The sequence below is a fragment of the Miscanthus floridulus genome, chromosome 5, assembly GCF_019320115.1.
Source record: "Miscanthus floridulus cultivar M001 chromosome 5, ASM1932011v1, whole genome shotgun sequence".
Classification (NCBI taxonomy): Eukaryota; Viridiplantae; Streptophyta; class Magnoliopsida; order Poales; family Poaceae; genus Miscanthus; species Miscanthus floridulus.
Window position 1 is genome coordinate 111,123,454 of NC_089584.1, and position 20,453 is coordinate 111,143,906.

The following is a 20,453-nucleotide window of genomic DNA, read 5'->3' on the forward strand; positions in this document are numbered from 1 at the left end:
CCTCCCAACTGACCTCGATTATGGGGTGCCGAGGGTCAGGGCGTACAATGAGCAGGGAGCTAAGGCATCCCTCGAGGACGCCATGGATTAGCTCGATGAGGCGCACGACGTTGCCCTCCTCCGCTCGGCCAAGTAGCAGCAGGCGTTATGCCAATACCACAGCCATTGGGTGTGGGGTTGGGCCTTTAACAATGGGGACCTAGTGCTCTGCCTTGTCTAGAGCAACAAAAATCATCATAAGCTCTCCTAGTCGTGGGAGGGACCATACGTCGTCGCGGAGGTGCTCCGACCAGGCACCTACAAAGCTCAAGACCATCGACAACAAGGTCTTCGCCAACGCATAGAACATCGAGCAGCTATGTCGCTTTTACCCCTAGCCTATGCATATGCTTAAGAATGACATTTCTGAAATACGAAAACATTTTTTGTTATCGGTTTTGCTATCGTTCCCTCTATCTTTAGTGACACCCGACCCTGGCAACGGCAGAGGGTCGGGCATAACTCAGGGGCTAATAAGAGTATATCTACTCAGAGACATTCTCTATGCCCGACCCTCCCTTACGTTAAGATCTCAAAGTAAGGGCTGCGGAAACAAACTCTGAGTAAAACTGGTCGGACTGCAAGCAACCTACGCCCCAGTGGCTACGGCGTTTTTGCTCACCAGCATGATCAGAGTTGTTTCACCCGCATCCCAACCTTTACAACCTTAACCATGGAAAGGGTCAGAACACATTAACCTTTTTATAAAAAAAGTGGACGAAGATGTTTATACCAAAATTTGGGAAGAAGAACGTGGGAACTCGAAGCTTCTAGAATTGTGTCGACCAAGGAATCGATTGCATAAGGATCGATATCAGCTGATTCAGATGCAACACAGGAATCAGCTCTCTTTGAATGACATCAGCAGATAACGATAATGAGCTATGGTTGGCGTCGAGAAATACATATTGGACTCTACAAAAAGGGAAAGATTAGGGTCCAAGTTGTCTTAAGATAGGAATGTTTTTTTATACGAAAGATTGTAATGAGTCGTACTCGAGTAGGATTTATGTTTAGGCTCCGGGTATAAATATTGGACCCCGGCTATTGTAAAAGAACATCCAAACAATCAAATACAATTTACCTTTTTTTTGGCTCCGGCCAACCCTTAGGAGTAGGAGTAGAGTAGATCTCGGTGAGTTCTTTAGCAAGCAGGGCTACATCGGTCCGGTCGACCTCTGATTTGTCCATAAGTACCGTCATGGCTTATACTTTGGTTTGTACAGATGCATCGATCCGGTCGACCTCCACTACAAACTTTAGTATAAGCTAGTTATCGACTCTTATCTAGTTCAAGTACGGTTGCATCGATCCGGTCGACCTCCACTACTCAAACTAGATTAAGGTCAAGTTATCGGCTCTATCTAAGGGTGGCGTCCTTCGGGTAGATTCATTAAGTTACTGATCTTGCTGATGTCTTTATTGTTATTAGTTTGCAGCAATATCAATCCGCCTAATAAAGATCGAGTTAGATCAGCCTTATATCCTTTTAGTTCGTCGTTTGGTTTATTACAACACAATGTTTCTTACTCTGAGTGATGGGTTACGTTTCATCGACTGTTCTACTTTGATCTTGATCGTGTATAGTACGTGGTTAAGGCGTGTATGATCTTGAAGAGGTTTGCTGGTTAGTTAAATCTGGTCTATAGTTCGCTATTATGGCTGTAACAATCTGGTTGATCCCCACGGATGACACTGTAGATTTGGAGGATGCTAGTTAGTAGATTTGTTCTCGATTAGGCATGACCTTAACTGTTTGCTATGCCTGCATCGACTAAATGGCTGATCGTCTATGTTTTAATGCCTATAGTGTGTGTCCATGATTCTGTTAAGCGTGAATAGATCTGTATACTTTAAGGGTTTGATTTATTGTCTTTATCACGGCTACATTGATCCAGTCGAACCCCACTATTAGAGATAGTAGGTTAAGTCTGATGAGTCCATAAGTTTGTCCATGTGAAATAGTCGATTGTTCACACGCTGTAGTCCCTTTTCACCTGAATTGGCTATTTCAGCCGATTCATCCGAGCCTTCACATATAGCATGTCTTTCAAAAAGCATGTCAAAGTATAGATGGTTTTATGGATTCTTCAGTTTTAGTTTGTTATTATCATCATAGCTGCCATCGATCCGATCGAACCTCACTGTTGATGGTAACATATTAGATTCAGAGCGTTTATAGATCCATTGGTATTAGACAGTCGATTTGTTTGCATGCTATATCTTTTCCTGATTAGATTCATCGGCTCAACGATTCATACTGGTAATATCCACCTAGCTGTTGATCTTATTTACGTTTACGGGTATTGTACTTATCAACATAAAACTAATCATGATCCATAAGCTTTACTGTCCGTAACAGCCGATTTTTGTGAGTATCTACTATTTAGTCGATTTTCCCATCTGGCTGCTCCTGAAGCGGCACACTTAGAACTGTCTGGGCAAAGACCGGCATGTTCCACCTTAAATTACTGATAAACTTTCTCTCATTGTTAATTATAGGGTCAAATTGACTGGCATGTCTCGGAAGGAATTCATAGGATCGATTACCCCTGTGTTGAAGCCAAGCGGATCTCTAGCTCCATCGAGCAGATCCTTCTGGCTTGCCATGTATCGACGCATTTTTGTGTCGACAGAAGAACCAAAAGATTGTTCAACCATAGCAGAAATTAAAATCTATCCATTTATTACAAGGTCACTATTTGGCCTAACTAACTAATTTTTTGAGAGGATGATCTCATCCTCCATCTTGATAGATAAGCCCTGTGCCAGAGGGGCCACCTCCTTCTCAATGTCCTCTAGCTCAGCATCGGAGTAACTAGGCACGAAGCCTTGGCTCATCGTCTCTAGATCAATGTTCTCATAGTGAGAACGAGCGATCGCGAACGACCGATGAACGTCGAAGCGGAGTGCGTCCCTCTCCATCTCGCGCGCCCAATCCGTGATCGAGGCGGCGCGGACCATGAGTGAGCTTGTCTCCTATGCCAGGGCCAGCTCGAGGTCACCGTAGACCAACTAGATAGCAATGCATAGGACGTCGTGCTCATCGCTCTCCTTTAGGAGGGTGGCCTTCACCTCGCCGAGCTCCTTCTCTAGGCTATGGCTCTTTGTCACCTCTGCCCCAAGCCTGTGATCAAGACCTACCCAAAACATGCACCAGCTATGTTGAAAAGCCTCCTTTGGATCTTAGAGAGAAGGACAACAAAGGAAGACCAGGGGCTTACCATCCATGTCTGCCTGGGGCTTGCTCACCTCGTCACGCCATTAGGCCACCTCTGCCTATAAGTTTTGGGCCTGCTCCTAGCGCTGGCTGACCTGTAGAAATACGAGTTAGGCTACGCTAGCACAAAAAAACAAAATTTCAACCGCATAAAATAGGAACACTGCTGTTATAGATCACGGGATTACCACTAGCCACATAGATGCGGAAGTTGATGAAGTGCGTCGGAGCAGTGTAGTCGATCACATCACTAGACGCGCAGATGCGGAAGTTGATGAAGCGCGTCGGAGCAGTGTAGTCGATCACCTCCATGTCAAACATTCAGCGGCGTCCTCCTCGTGCAGCGGCTCATCCAAGTGTTGCAGATGCAACACCTCCAAGGTATCCACACGTGCGGGGAGGAAGCATCACAAACTGGACTACTAGATCCACGAGTGCAACTCGGTGAGGGCGTGTGAGATGGACAGCTGATGGGCATGGGAGATGGACAGCTGCTGGGCATGGGAGAGCAGTAGCTGCGCCAAAAAGGTCCAAACCCTAAGCCACCCCTACCCCTCAATATATAGAGATCCCTAATAGGCCTCTAGGTTCTAGCCCCTTAAGTGTGGGACCCTATAGGTTCACATACGTATAGACATGACGTGAGTACTTCTACTTGGTCAATAGTTGGTAGCGGCCTCTAGCAAGACATGCCAACTCCTATACGCACACAAAGATCATATCAGATGAACCATCACAACATCATGTACATGTTATTCCCTTTGCCTCATGATATTTGGTCTTGCTCCAAGCTGACCTCTCTTTCTTGATCCTATGATTCAAAATCCCTTTCTAGGTTAACTCTTAACCTCACGTAGCATGGCCATGTATTTCCAGATACGATCACTCGAGGGGCCAGAGATATCTCTCTCAAGTAGAGAGGGGCAAATTCCATCTTGACTGATCATACCTCACAACATGCTTCCTGACAAACCCAAAAGCTACCTTTATAACTACCCAGTTATAGAGTAGCGTTTGATAGCCCCTAAGTAAGTCGATTCACATCTTGAGAGCATGCAACAATCTTAGGTCTAAGGACAAAGTATACACATTGTGTAAAGAGAACTATGTAACTATATCTCGTGTTGGGTCGGTCCTAGCACATGCCTCTACATGTGCCCACATTATTAGTTTGACATCTGCATGTCCATGACTTGTGAAACATAGGCATCATCTAATACATGTACTAGTCTAATATTCATGTATGTCCTCACATGAACTCCGACTAGGGACAACTTTAGAAGAACCATACAAGTAAAGAGTTTCACATACAATTCACATAATTGCAAATCAATTCAAGTAGCCTTTAATGGATATTCAAGGAACATAATATGAAACATGGATACAATGGAATATCATCATCTCTACGATTGCCTCTAGGGCATATCTCCAACAGTCTCCCACTTGCAATAGAGTCAATCTAGAAGATATCTAATATCCATAGCTCTTACATGCGCATCATGCTTAGACTACAGGAAGAGGCTTTGTCAAAGGATCAGAAATATTCAATTCTATATGTATTTTGCATATCTTGATCTCACCCCGGTTAACAAAGTCTCGAATGAGATGAAATCGCCGACATTACGTGTTTATTCTTCTGGTGATTCCTTGGCTCCTTTGCTTGTGCAATAGCTCCATTGTTATCACAGTAGAGATTCAATGGGCTAGACGCATTTGGGAACACACCAAGCTCAATAAGGAAATTCCTTATCCAAACACCCTCCTTTGCGGCTTCTGAAGCCACGATGTACTTGGCTTCTGTCGTAGAATCAGCCACCGTCTCCTGCTTGGAACTCTTCTAGCTAACAGCACCACCGTTTATCGTAAACACAAATCCTGATTGTGACTTTGAATCATCTTTCTCTGATTGGAAACTAGCATCGGTGTAACCTGTTACAACGAGCTCCTCATTACCTCCATATACTGAGGAACATTTCTTTAGTCCTTCTGAAGTACTTAAGAATGTTTTTCACCGCTGTCTAGTGACTCTCACCCAGAATCAGACTGGTGTCTGCTTATCATACTTAGCGCATATGAAACATCTGGGTGAGTACTTATCATTGCATACATGATAGATCCGATAGCTGAAGCATATGGCACTCTACTCATGCGATCCCAGCTCATCAGTTGTCGAAGGACACTGAGTCTTGCTAAGGTATATGCCATGTGACATAGGCAAGAACCCTTTCTTTGCCTGTTCCATGCTGAACCATTTCAACTCTTTGTCAATGTAAGTATCTTGGCTTAATCCTATAGGCCTTCTAGATCTATCTCTATAGATTTTGATGCCCTAGAATATATGCTGCTTCCCCTAAGTCCTTCATCAAAAAACTATTTTTCAGTGAGGTCTTGATGGTTTCAAGCATAGGAATGTTGTTTCCAATCAGTAATATGCCATCCACATATAAGATTAGAAAATACTATAGAGCTCCCACTAACCTTCTTATAAACACAAGCCTCTTCTTTGTTCTTAATAAAGCCAAACCCTTTGACCACTTCATCAAAACGAATGTTCCAACTCCTAGATGCTTGCTTCAACCCATAAATGGATTTCTAAAGTTTGCATACCTTTCCAACATTTTTTGGATTGACAAAACCCTCGAGCTGCATCATATACACGTCCTCAGTTAAATTTCCATTCAGGAAAGCTATCTTAACATCCATCTACCACATCTCATAATCAAAATATGCAGCTATAGCTAGAATAATCCGAATAGATTTAAGCATCACTATGGGCGAGAAGGTCTTGTCGTAGTCAACTCCTTGAACTTGTCGAAAACCTTTTGCGATAAGTCAAGCTTTATAGATGTGAACATTTCCATCCATATCTTTCTTCTTCTTATAGATCCATTTGCACTATATGGTTTTAACACCATCAGGCAGGTCAACCAAGTTCCAAACTTGATTGTCTCCCATGGACTCTATTTCAGATTGCATGGCACTCTACCATTTTTCGGAGTCTGGGTCCATCATTGCTTCTGCATATGTTGCAGGCTCATCATTGTCCAACAATAATATTTTCCACAATTCGTGGAGCCTCGTCGACCTTCGTGGTTGTGGTGGTGCTTCTCTTGCCATGGCTATCTCAACTTTTTCTGCTACGCTAGCATCACTCGTTGATTCTTGCCTAATTGGCTCATCCTAAACTTCTTCAAGACACATTGTCTTTCCATTCTTCTCCCCTTTGAGAAACCCTTTCTCTAGGAAAACACCGTTCCAAGCGATAAACACTTTGCCCTCTGATCGGTTATAGAAATAATATCCTAAAGTTTCCTTTGGATATCCCACAAAAATGCATTTATTCGACTTGGGTGTTATCTTGTCTGACTGAAGTCATTTGACAAATACTTCACATCCCCAAATCTTTAGAAAAGACAAACTAGGAGTCTTGCCAGTCCACATCTCATATGGTGTCTTAACTATGTATTTAGATGGTACCCTATTAAGTGTGAAAGCTGCTATTTCTAGAGCGTATCCTAAGAATGATAACGGTAGGTCCGACTGGCTCATCATTGATCAAACCATGTCCAACAAGGTTCGATGATGTCGCTTGGATACACCGTTTCTCTGAGGTGTTCTAGGCGGCGTAAGCTATGGAACAATTCCGTAGCTCTTCAGATGATTGCTAAACTCGTGGCTTAAATACTCGCCTCCACGATCATATCGAAGGCCTTAATTTTCTTGCCACGCCGATTTTCAACTTCATTTTGAATTTCCTTGAACTTTTCAAAGGTTTCAGACTTGTGCCTCATCAAGTAGACATAGCCATATCTACTAAAATCATCAGTAAAAGTTATGAAGTATTGGAACCCTCCTCTAGCTGTTGTGCTCATTGGTCCGCATACATTGGTATGTACGAGTCCCAACAAGTCTAATGCTCTCTCAGGAAAACCTATGAAAGGCAGCCTTGGTCGTCTTGCCTAGCAAGCAAGCCTCACATGTCTCGTATGATTCAAAATCAAATGAAGTTAAAAGTCCATCAGAATAGAGCTTCTTCATGCGCTTTTCACTTATATGACCCAAACGACAATGCCACATGTAGGTAGGACTCAAATCATTAGGCCTGAGGCCTTTTAGCACTTATATTATAGACAAGTGAATCATCAAGACTTAAAACAAACAATCCATTCACAATGGGTGCAAAAGCCATAAACATATTATTCTTAGAGATCACACAACCATTGTTTTCAGTCACAAATGAATAACCATCCTTCATCAAGCATGAAGAAGACATAATGTTTTGACTTAAACTAGGAACAAAATAACAATTATTCAACTCCATGATAAATCCTGACAGGGAGGTGGAGTTGCATTGTCCCGACGATCAACGCAGCAACCCTTGCATTGTTGCCAACGCGGAAATCAACTTCTCCTCTTTCAACTGCTTCTACTTTTTATCAGTCCCTGCATCGAATTGCAAATATGAGCAACCGATCTGGTATCAAATACCCAAGAATTAATAATTGTATCAGCAAGAAATATGTTGTCTATAACATTAATAACAAGCATACCTAAGGTGGAAGTACTCTTACTTCCGCCATTCTTCAACGAAGCCAGATACTTCTTGCAATTTCTCTTCCAGCGATCAAGTTTGTGACAATAAAAGCACTCTTTGTCTAGAGCAGGTCTAGCTTTAACCTTGGGCGCTGGGTTTGGCTTAGAGTTCATAGCCTTGCCCTTCTTCTTCCAAGAATTGCCCTTCTTTTTAAAGCTAGGCTTGTTCTGTATTGCCATCACATGGCTGCTGCCAGCGCTTTTCTTAATGTCACCCTCTACTATTTTAAGCATGCCACACAGTTCATTCAGACCCTTCTCTACCCCATGCATATGGTAGTTCAAGATGAAGTTCCCATAGCTAGGTGGAAGAGATGAAAGAATGAAATCAGTGGCCAACTCTTGGCCCAGTGGGAAGCCCAGCTTCTCCAACCATTGAACATAACCAACCATTTTGATTACGTGTGGCCCTACCTCTACACCTTCTGCTAGCTTGCTTTCCATAAAAGCCTTAGACACATTGAACCTTTTAGTCCTAGCCTATGTCTGGACCATGTCTCTAAGCGCTACGATCATATCGTACGCCTCATGATTTGTTTCAAACTGCATCTGCAGTTCGGGTTCCATGCAAGCAAGCATAAGGTAGCTTACTTTGAGATTAGCATCACATACTTTCTTGTAAGCATTCTTAATGGCAGCAGGTGCATCATCAGTAGGTTCTTCTGGTAATGGGGTGTCCAGAACATCTTCCTTTTTATCAGCCCTAAGAACAATTCTCAGGTTACAGATCCAATCTGTGTAGTTTGTTCCATTTAGCTTGTCCTTCTCAAGGACTGAACGCAAAGCAAATGGTGTAGTGTTGCTAGGTGCCATTTATCTACAACAAATAATAATGCAAAATACTAAGACAAAAGTATCCATGACAGAGTAAATCACATTAAACTTTTAACAGACTCTACTCCCACTAAAATCAATATCCCTCTATTGATACTTAGTGATTTAGGATCCACAACTAACAAGTCTACTAGTGAGCTTTAGCATCACCGCTAGCAGTCAAGGTAGATCGGTAAGCAACTCTTTGCCAATCATATCACATATGACTCCTGTTGTTGGGTGACATCTCCATGTCTTGGCGCCCAACCTTCATGCCCCAAAGTCCTTAACCATTAAGATGACCTTGTTAAGCAAACCAACCCTTATGCATGTAAGCATCTGATACAAACTCGTCTAGTCAAGGAAAATTAGTGATACTCTAATTTCATAGACCCACCACCAATTGTACAAGACATGGGACAGGTGCAAGTTTTAGTTGGGAGGGCATACATAACTTAAAATTTGTGAGGGATCGTTCTACTTCTAACATCACATCATGTAGAGTAAAACAAAATAGTAGCATTCACTTAGTTGTGACACAGTATGGCCCGATTTCTAGCGGTGATCTCCATCTCCATAGAACCTGTTCACCATGATGATCTCCATCTCCATGATCTATGTGCGCCATCCTCCTAGTGATGAGTCCTCCAAGAACTAATACAAGCTATTACATCTAATCAGCTAGTAAAGAAGGTTACACAGTTGCTTGGATCATCACAGATTGACACGTAGGTCATCAATTACATTAATTTGACAATACATATGCAGGGGCCATACTGATCACAAAATCCTACAAAACAGAGTTAGGCGTTCTAACGTCCAAACTTAAAATGCCCAAAACTCCATCTTTCAAGCAAATTTTGGGAAATCTAATTTTGCCAAAAATGCCTAAGGCATTGAATTTCATGTGTAATTTTTCTATAGATCAATTTTCATATAAAATTCACCTTGATCCGAGATCGTACCAAAAAGTTACGGCCGTTTTACTGAACACATGACCATGGTAAATTATTCGATCCAGTAGTAGATCCAATCGACTACTGTGCATCATATGAGTCTGGCATATGAATCTAGGTTTCAATTCGACCAATCACATTGATCTTCGCTCGCTGCAACTGGCATTACGTGTATCACTTAACTCCAATGGTGGAATTTTGATAGGTAGGAGTACGTCGTTACATGACCATTGCAGCAAGATCATGAAACCAGATCATAGATCAATCTGAAAACCCGCATATCTCCATATGCACATATCCTGAATCCATAACTAAATAACATCGGCTCTGATACCACTATAGAAATACGAGGTAGGCTACGCTAGCACAAAAAAAAAATTTCTACCACGTAAAACAGGAACACTGCTGTTATAGATCACGAGATTACCACTAGACGCGTAGATGCGGAAGTTGATGAAGCGCGTCGGAGCAGTGTAGTCGATCACATCACTAGACGCGTAGATGCAGAAGTTGATGAAGTGCGTCGGAGCAGTGTAGTCGATCACCTCCACGTCAAACGTTCAGCGGCGTCCTCCTCGTGTAGCGGCTCATCCAAGTGTTGCAGATGCAACACCTCTAAGGTATCCACATGTGCAGGGAAGAAGCGTCACAAACCGGACTGCTAGATCTATGAGTGCAACTCAGTGAGGGCGTGGGAGATGGATAGCTGATGGGCGTGGGAGATGGATAGCTACTGGGCGTGGGAGAGCAGCAGCTGTGCCAAAAAGGTCCAAACCCTAAGCTGCCCCTACCCCTCAATATATAGAGATCCTTGACAGGCCTCTAGGATCGAGGCCCATTAGTACTCCTAAATCTGGTCCAATTCGGATCAAATCCTCATTAGGCTTCTAGCCCCTTAAGTGTGCGACCCTATAGGTTCACATACGTATATACATGACATGAGTACTTCTACTCAGTCAATAGTTGGTAGCGGCCTCTAGCAAGACATGCCAACTCCTATACGCACACGAAGATCATATCAAACGAACCATCACAACATCATGCACATGCTATTCCCTTTGCCTCATGATATTTGGTCTAGCTCCAAGCCGACCTCTCTTTCTCGATCCTGTGATTCAAAATCCCTTTCCAGGTTAACTCTTAACCTCACGTAGCATGGCCATGCATTTCTAAATTCGATCACTCGAGGGGCCAGAGATATCTCTCTCAAGTATAGAGGGGCAAATTCGATCTTAACTGATCATACGTCATAGCATGCTTCCTGACAAAACCGAAAGCTACCTTTATAACTACCTAGTTACGGAGTAGCGTCTGATAGCCCCTAAGTAAGTCGATTCACATCTTGAGAACATGCAACAATCTTAGGTCTAAGGACAAAGTGTACATGTTGTGTAAAGAGAACTATGTAACTATATCTCGTGTTGGGTCGGTCCTAGCACATGTCCCTACACGTGCCCACATTATTAGTTTGACATCTGTATGTCCATGACTTGTGAAACATAGGCATCAGCTAATACATGTACTAGTCTAATATTCATGTGTGTCCTCACATGAACTCTAACTAGGGACAACTTTAGAATAACCATACAAGTAAAGAGTTTCACATACAATTCACATAATTGCAAATCAATTCAAGTAGCCTTTAATGGATATTCAAGGAACACAATATGAAACATGGATACAATGGAATATCATCATCTCTATGATTGCCTCTAGGGCATATCTCCAACATGACCTCCACGGCGAGTCTAGTGGTCACCACCTCTACCGTGGCCTTTAGATCCTTCTCCCCCTAGAGCTCGCCCTCTAGGAGGTCGATCCACTGCTGGGTGTCATCACGCTCCTTCTGTAGCTGCTCGATCTCTGCAGCGTTCATGTGCGTACTCTCGACCAGGTCTAGGAGCTTCTCCCCAGCTTTGCGGGCATCATCACGAGCCTCCGCGTACTTGATCTAGAGGTCAGCCAACTTCTCGTGAATGGGGGCAAGTTCATCCACTTCTTGATGAGCAGCAGCGAGCTGGGCAGCTAGTTCCTCACATAGCCACTCCCCCATGGCTTGCAGCTGCTCCTCCACTGCAAGGCGATCCCAAACACCCTTCTCACGATGAAGGAACGCAAACTTCTCCTGGCTATGATCCATGAGAACCTACAAAAAGGGTATGAGTTAAAAGGCAAGAAAAGGGAAGATGAAGGTCAGAAACGCTAATGCACTATACTTGGCCAACTGGAGCGATGACATCTTATAGCAAACTCAGCGTAGTGGTCAGGGCATGAACAGTGATCCCCACCTCCGCATGGACACTCCCCCACTCCCTTTTCTCCATGGCATCATCGAGGGTGAAGAGTGTCACCCTCAGGTCTCGATGGTCGGCCCACTTGATCTGGGGTCCTCCCTAGGTGTGAGGGTCGCCGTCGACCCAGACCAAAGTCCAAGATGCCTCTACGCTGACCCTAGGCAGTGTCGACCCCTCTCATGACCGCAACTCTTAGGAGCGGGCCCCCCAATAGTAGAGGGGTGGGTTACGCAGATGAGGAAGCCTACCCCACCATCGCGCCTATTGAGGGCGCACTAGGCGGGTGCCACCGTCTGCTCGGACAATAGCCCCAGTTGCCCTGTCACTGACGTGCTCGCCAGCATGAACGATGGCTCCAGCTGTGCTGTCTTTGCTTGCCATGGGCACCTCAAATGCGCTTTCTGCTCCCTGCTCTCCTGTAGACGCGGTTGACGGCTACGCCTCCCTGATCAACCCCATGGTTGCCCTGGCCATGCTCCCGTCAGCCTCCAGTGCGGTGCTAGATGGGTCCTAGCGTACCCACCGAAGGGTGAGTCTTCTTCAGCACTAGCTTCAGGAGGGTCCCACGCCCCCTGACGCTGTGGAAGGCACGACGCTTAGTTCACGGTGAAAAAATCATAAAAAAACAAAAGAACAAAAAACTCTCAGCTTACCTTGATGTCATTGGGCATTGACGTTTTGAGGCTGGCCCACCCTACCTTGGCTGCAACTCCTCATCACGCTGCCATTTTGAGCCCTCCCTTTGCTCGGGAGGCTCAAACGAGGCAGAGCCACTAGCTCCCCTCGGCTCTGGGGCACTGTAGAAGGCCTAGGTGGAGCGGGGTAGCTCGCTCCCGCCATCTCTAGGGGTGAGTGCTCCCCCTCTTGGTCTAGGAGATGCCACGGGAAGGGCCCTGCCTACGGTGAAGGCAGTCCTCATCCCCGTAGGCTAGATCATCCCACGAGATGGGTGACCCAGAGCTATCACCCCCATCTCCTCTTCTTCTTCCTCCTCATCTTCTTCCTCCGACAAGCCTTGGCGTTGCTCCCCCCGCTGTAGCTTCACCCGCTCCTTCACCCATAGTTTCTTCTCCTTGTCATCCTTCTCCTTCTTCCTCCGCTCATCTATAGCATGGTTCATCGCCCTCATGGCTACATGCTCCGGTAGCGGTGCGATAGAGGCCCGAAAGCCCAAATCCATCGGTAGCTTGATGAAGCCCGACTACGGCCATATCACATGATGTCCTGGGATCGAGAACATGACATTGGACTCATCTGTCCCCTCCTTGACACACTGCGTAATCTTGCTGTTGTGAAGCAGCTCCTAAGCAAGCACCATCTAGCCAAGTTCCATGACGGGCACCATCTTGAACAATGGGAGGGCGCACGCCATCAGCGGCACCACCCTCCTCACATGATATGCTCCAATGACATCATCCCCATGAAGGCCACGGCTCCTCAGCGATGCGATGGCCTCGAGGATGTCGCGCATCCTTTTCTTCTCTTTGTCGTGTGGCCCCCACGGCCATGTCAACATCACCTCTTCGATCAAGCGCTCGATGAAGTCCGACAAGGGGGCGACGGGGTCATTTTCAAGTAGAACCACTGCACGTGCCACCTCTTGTTGGATTTGGACAATTGGTAGGGCATGTACTAGGCCACCTACTGCTAAGGTGGATGCCCGCACATCCCATCGGCACCGGGATCTCCCTGCCTCTATCCTTTTTCCTATGTATTGAGATAGCGAAGAAGTACCTCCATAACTCAAAGTACGGCTTGATCACTAGGTACACCTCACACATCACGATGAAGGCCATGATGTGCTAGAGCCCATTGGGATTGAGGTGCTGTAACTCGACCTGGTAGTGCTACAGCAGCCCCTAGAAGAACGGATGTGGGAGGATCATGAGAACGCGCTCATGGAAGGGCACAAAGGAGATGATATAACCATCGAGCGGCATCAATACCTCCTCATGGCCGAGAACTAGCCACTCCATCGTGTTAGTCCTCCCACGAAGAAGACCGCGCTTGATGAGGCCCTCCATGCATGCGTGGGTGACGTCAGAGCAGTACCATGACTCCATGGAAAGCAAAGACAGAGGAGCTAGGACTTTTTGGTGATGGCAGAGAAGCGAAAGCTACGAATCTAGGGCGCTGGTAGCGGACTAGCAAAGGCAGCAGATCCAAACGATGACGGCGAAAAGGCGGAGAAGGCAAGATTGCAATTTGGTGTGCCAAAACATGGAGGGGGAGCCTGCTATTTATAAGGCGGGGTGAGATGAGAGGTGAACCATCTGCCTAGATTGATGCGCCCACCATGCCATATCACTTCGCATCTCTAGGAATCGTGCACATGTGACATAGTATGGCCCAATTTCTAGCGGTGATCTCCATCTCCATAGAACCTGTTCACCATGATGATCTCCATCTCCATGATCTATGTGCGCCATCCTCCTAGTGATGAGTCCTCCAAGAACTAATACAAGCTATTACATCTAATCAGCTAGTAAAGAAGGTTACATAGTTGCTTGGATCATCACAGATTGACACGTAGGTCATCAATTACATTAATTTGACAATACATATGCAGGGGCCATACTGATCACAAAATCCTGCAAAACAGAGTTAGGCGTTCTAATGTCCAAACTTAAAAGGCCCAAAACTCCATCTTCCAAGCTAATTTTGGGAAATCTAATTTCGCCAAAAATGCCAAAGGCATTGAATTTCATGTGTAATTTTTCTATAGATCAATTTTCATATAAAATTCACCTTGATCCGAGATCGTACCGAAAAGTTACGGCCGTTTTACTGAACACATGACCATGGTAAATTATTCGATCCAGTAGTAGATCCAATCGACTATTGTGCATCATATGAGTCTGGCATATGAATCTAGGTTTCAATTCGACCAATCACATTGATCTTCGCTCGCTGCAACTGTCATTACGTGTATCACTTAACTCCAATGGTGGAATTTCGATAGGTAGGAGTACGTCGTTACATGACCATTGTAGCAAGATCACAAAACCAGATCATAGATCAATCTGAAAACCCGCATATCTCCATATGCACATATCCTAAATCCATAACTAAATAACATCAGCTCTGATACCACTATAGAAATATGAGGTAGGCTATGCTAGCACAAAAAAAACAAAATTTCTACCACGTAAAACAGGAACACTGCTGTTATAGATCACGAGATTACCACTAGACGCGTAGATGCGGAAGTTGATGAAGCGCGTCAAAGCAGTGTAGTCGATCACATCACTAGACGCGCAGATGCAGAAGTTGATGAAGTGCGTCGGAGTAGTGTAGTCGATCACCTCCACGTCAAACGTTCAGCGGCGTCCTCCTCGTGCAGCGGCTCATCCAAGTGTTGCAGATGCAACACCTCTAAGGTATCCACACGTGTAGGGAGGAAGCATCACAAACCGGACTGCTAGATCTATGAGTGCAACTCGGTGAGGGCGTGGGAGATGGACAGCTGATGGGCATGGGAGATGGATAGCTACTGGGCGTGGGAGAGCAGCAGCTGTGCCAAAAAGGTCCAAACCCTAAGCCGCCCCTACCCCTCAATATATAGAGATCCTTGACAGGCCTCTAGGATCGAGGCCCATTAGTACTCCTAAATCTGGTCCAATTCGGATCAAATCCTCATTAGGCTTCTAGCCCCTTAAGTGTGCGACCCTATAGGTTCACATACGTATATACATGACATGAGTACTTCTACTCGGTCAATAGTTGGTAGCGGCCTCTAGCAAGACATGCCAACTCCTATACGCACACGAAGATCATATCAGATGAACCATCACAACATCATGCACATGCTATTCCCTTTGCCTCACAATATTTGGTCTAGCTCCAAGCTGACCTCTCTTTCTCGATCCTGTGATTCAAAATCCCTTTCTAGGTTAACTCTTAACCTCACGTAGCATGGCCATGCATTTCTAAATTCGATCACTCGAGGGGCCAGAGATATATCTCTCAAGTATAGAGGGGCAAATTCGATCTTAACTGAGCATACCTCACAGCATGCTTCTTGACAAAACCGAAAGCTACCTTTATAACTACCCAGTTACGGAGTAGCGTTTGATAGCCCCTAAGTAAGTCGATTCACATCTTGAGAGCATGCAACAATCTTAGGTCTAAGGACAAAGTGTACACGTTGTGTAAAGAGAACTATGTAACTATATCTCGTGTTGGGTCGGTCCTAGCACATGTCCCTACACGTGCCCACATTATTAGTTTGACATCTGCATGTCCATGACTTGTGAAACATAGGCATCAGCTAATACATGTACTAGTCTAATATTCATGTGTGTCCTCACATGAACTCTGACTAGGGACAACTTTAGAATAACCATACAAGTAAAGAGTTTCACATACAATTCACATAATTGCAAATCAATTCAAGTAGCCTTTAATGGATATTCAAGGAACACAATATGAAACATGGATACAATGGAATATCATCATCTCTATGATTGCCTCTAGGGCATATCTCCAACATGACCTCCACGGTGAGTCTAGTGGTCACCACCTCTACTGTGGCCTTCAGATCCTTCTCCCCCTAGAGCTCGCCCTCTAGGAGGTCGATCCGCTGCTGGGTGTCATCACGCTCCTTCTGTAGCTGCTCAATCTCTGCAGCGTTCATGCGCGTACTCTCGACCAGGTCTAGGAGCTTCTCCCCAGCTTTGTAGGCATCATCATGAGCCTCCGCATACTTGATCCGGAGGTCAGCCAACTCCTGGCGAATGGGGGCAAGTTTGTCCACTTCTTGATGAGCAGCAGCGAGCTGGGCAGCTAGTTCCTCACATAGCCGCTCCCCCATGGCTTGCAGCTGCTCCTCCACTACAAGGCAATCCCAAACACCCTTCTCACGGTGAAGGAACGCAAACTTCTCCTGGCTATGATCCATGAGAACCTACAAAAAGGGTATGAGTTAAAAGGCAAGAAAAGGGAAGACGAAGGTCAGAAACGCTAATGCACTATACTTGGCCAACTGGAGCGATGACATCTTATAGCGAACTCAGCGTAGTGGTAAGGGCACGAACAGTGATCCCCACCTCCGCATGGACACTCCCCCACTCCCTTTTCTCCACGACATCATCGAGGGTGAAGAGTGTCACCCTCAGGTCTCGATGGTCGGCCCACTTGATCTGGGGTCCTCCCTAGGTGTGAGGGTCGCCGTCGACCTGGACCAAAGTCCAAGATGCCTCTACACCGACCCCAGGCAGTGTCGACCCCTGTCATGACCGCAACTCTTAGGAGCGGGCCCCCCAATAGTAGAGGGGTGGGTTACGCAGATGAGGAAGCCTGCCCCACCATCGTGCCTACCGAGGGCGCACTAGGCGGGTGCCACCGTCTGCTTGGACAATAGCCCTCAGGATCGGTCGAACGAACCCGAGAACTATATGGACTGGTCGTCAAGAACCTAGAGTCGGTCACTAGCTGACCCATGCCAGACCCCCGCAAACGGGAAGCCAGGGCCCCACTCGAACTTGCTCGTTAACAGCTCACCGAGCACCATGGTTCGTCCATCGAGGAAAACATGGCATGTCTTAGCCCCTCCATTTTATCAAAAAACGCTTGAGGAAGGACGACCTTAAGATGAGCCGACCCCTCGACTAGACCCTTGCTGCATGTGGGGGCTCGAGAGTTGGACTCATAAGTAGACCAAAATACGCAGTCGCATAACAATGGTGGATCAGTCGGATCCTAGGGAGGAGTCAGAATCAAGAGAGATCTTCTCTGATCCCCCGAATCGCGCAGCTACATGCTCCTGAGGAGTTCGAGCATGACGAAAAGGAATCTTGACCATACCAAGACATCCCACGACTTGCAAAGGGAGATTAAGATACTCAGAATCCTTCCGTCCGAAAAAGCCTTCGAAGGAGTATCCTACTCCTCCGCAGGCTTGGGGGCTACTGTCAGGTATTAGTACCAGGGATACTCAAAAGAAGCAATCTAATGGTCACGAATGCTAACTCTCTCGGATGGTCAAGAGCGTATCTTGGTCTCCCCTGGCGCTGAGGGCACGGGCTCTATCTCACCCGACCTCAAGGATACGGGATCCGGGTCGCCCAACCCTAAGGATGCGGGCTCAGTCTCGCCCGACCCCTCGGGCGAGAGCCCCGTCATGCCTGACCCCTCGGGCGAGAGCCCCGTCATGCCTGACCCCTCGGGCGAGAGCCCCGTCATGTCCGACCCCGAGGGCGCGGTCTCCGCCTCGCTCGACCTCGAGGTCTGTACCGCCCCCAACCACTGTGGGTCTAAAAGTACGAGTCCAGGGTCAAACTTCTGACGCCAGAAGGGGAGCAGGCATGTCTTGACGTGACCCACGGCCATGATGGGCCACGTCTGAGGACGCACGTCGCCAACAACATCGGGCGTGCCGACACTGTGCTACCTACTCCCCGTATGGCCTCCAGCGGAGGCGTCTGTGAGCCATACCGTCCGCTGGGACGGGATGAAGCGCCACGACCGGCTAACGACGTCCGCGTACGGCGCCAGTGATGAACAGGGCCATGACGTGGAGCCATCCCCATCGTCATCTACAGGATCGGCGAGGACCCGCGTAAAGGAGATGGAAGACGTTGCGATCCCGGAAGCCTTCCTCTCCTCGTCTCTCTCTCTCTCCCTCCGATGTAACTTGTATCTTTCTCTTCATCTATAAAAGGGGAAGCAGGGCACGCCAAGGAGGGGGACATTCAAACACATCTAACATGTCTGAGTGGCTGGAGGCGTAGGCACTCGGCAGTAGACAGAGAGCTCAACCAAACTCACTTTTTTCACCAGAGACTTGGGACCTTCTTCCTCTCTCGCCTGCTTGTAACCCCTACTAAAAATCAAGTGACGGTAACACGAGCAGCAGCAGACTGGACGTAGGGATGTTCCGCCCGAACTAATATAAATCCTTATGTCCTCCGAGCATAGTCATCCAGATCAGACGCGCAAACTAAAAATTTACTAGCCAGTAATTTGAAACACCGACAAGTGGGTGGCCTAAGGCCGGCCCTCACCGGATCTGCCTAGCATCACGAAGTCCCATCCAATAATATGGTGACTAGATAGTCCATACTAGAACCAAGTTTGACTGAGTTGTGCATCATCAGATGATGCACACACCAAGTTTGAGATCCTTGAATTAAAAACCCGTCCAATAATGCCACTTAAGCTATGCTTGGTGAGAGTATACTGTGCATATCCAAATGCTCTGAACTCAACTCTTCAAGTTGCATGTCTTAGACCCCTTTAATAGTATGACCAAATAAAAACAAAGCCCTATACACCCCCACTTCAAGCACCCCCCCGCACCAAGCTTGTACTTGACTCTATAAAATCGTTAGTCTTTGTAAATGCCCTTTGCACCATACACTTGTAAACAATCCAAATTATTGTCGGGTGATAAAAAAAACCATGTGATCCACAAGTGACCAACCAATATAAATATAGCTATTGCAAAACACATGTTAGTCATACAAGCTTGTGTTTATCAAATCCTAAAATCAAAATTGGAACCTAGCCCCATTCGCTTGTCTTAAAAATGGCTTGTTCGGCTTCTTTTTTCAGCCGGAACAGTGTTTTTCTCTCACAACAATTCAGCCGGAACAGTGTTTTTCAGCCAGTTTCAGCCAAGTTTCAGACCAGCGAACGGGGCCAAATGTGGTCAATGCCAAGCACCGACTATAGTGACTGTGTGTGACAAGGAATTTGACCGAGTTGTCAACCGGTGTATTGAGGTGGCCGGAGTCGTGGATTTGGCTGGAGTTTGCCAACGACGGGCGAGCGAATACAGGAATCCGGCGGAGTCCTCAATCTACCGATTTGAGGTTGATCAGAATTGTGGATTTGGTTAGAGATTGCCAGGTTGACGCTTCACCAACGTCAGTTGCACCAGCAGTGGCATACGCGTAGAATAGTGGATGCAAATCAAATGTCACGGCTTTATAAAAGAAAGTCATGGGTCACTAGCAGTATCCACAACTTCATTTTTTTTATCTCACACATTGACTACTTTGAGGGTGAGGAAAGCGCCGTTCCTTCTTAGTTCAAAGCAGATCAAAATTTAGTATGGCGACAACGACTCGCCAGGCGCCTCCCTTCCTGAACCGACCCCAGTTTATTATGACTGGTGGGGGCCGTCGAGGACAGCGACGGGGTCACACGGCCTCACGGGAAGCGTCGCCGCGTCGGTCATCTACGAGCCGTTCTGGCCGCCTAGGTAGCACTCTCAATTGTCGTCAGTGATGCTTAGCTCTGAAGTCTGAACCGAGCAAGATCTGTGATGGCTCATGAATGATCCTGGGGATTGCAAACTGTGGGCTTGCGCCTTGTTTGTCTAGGCTTTTGGCTGAAAGTACGGTCGATTAATTTAGTTTGAAACAAAAATATTATTCATTGATTTAAAAAAATATAGTTTATAAGCGAAACCAGCCCAAAAGATCAGTCGCTGATCTCCAGCTGCACCTCTTCATTAAATCTGTCACCTGTGGAGCAATGCAAGATCTTGGAAAGCTAGATGCAGATAAGGAATTTTGTGAGAAGACAGGAGAG

The 20,453-nt window shown here is 46.3% G+C and overlaps 1 pseudogene; it reads right to left on the reverse strand.

Annotated features, from left to right (window-relative positions):
- Positions 1-7,695: 7,695 nt before the first annotated feature.
- LOC136455118 (uncharacterized) lies at positions 7,696-8,665 on the reverse strand (annotated as a pseudogene).
- Between the last annotated feature and the right edge of the window lie 11,788 nt (positions 8,666-20,453).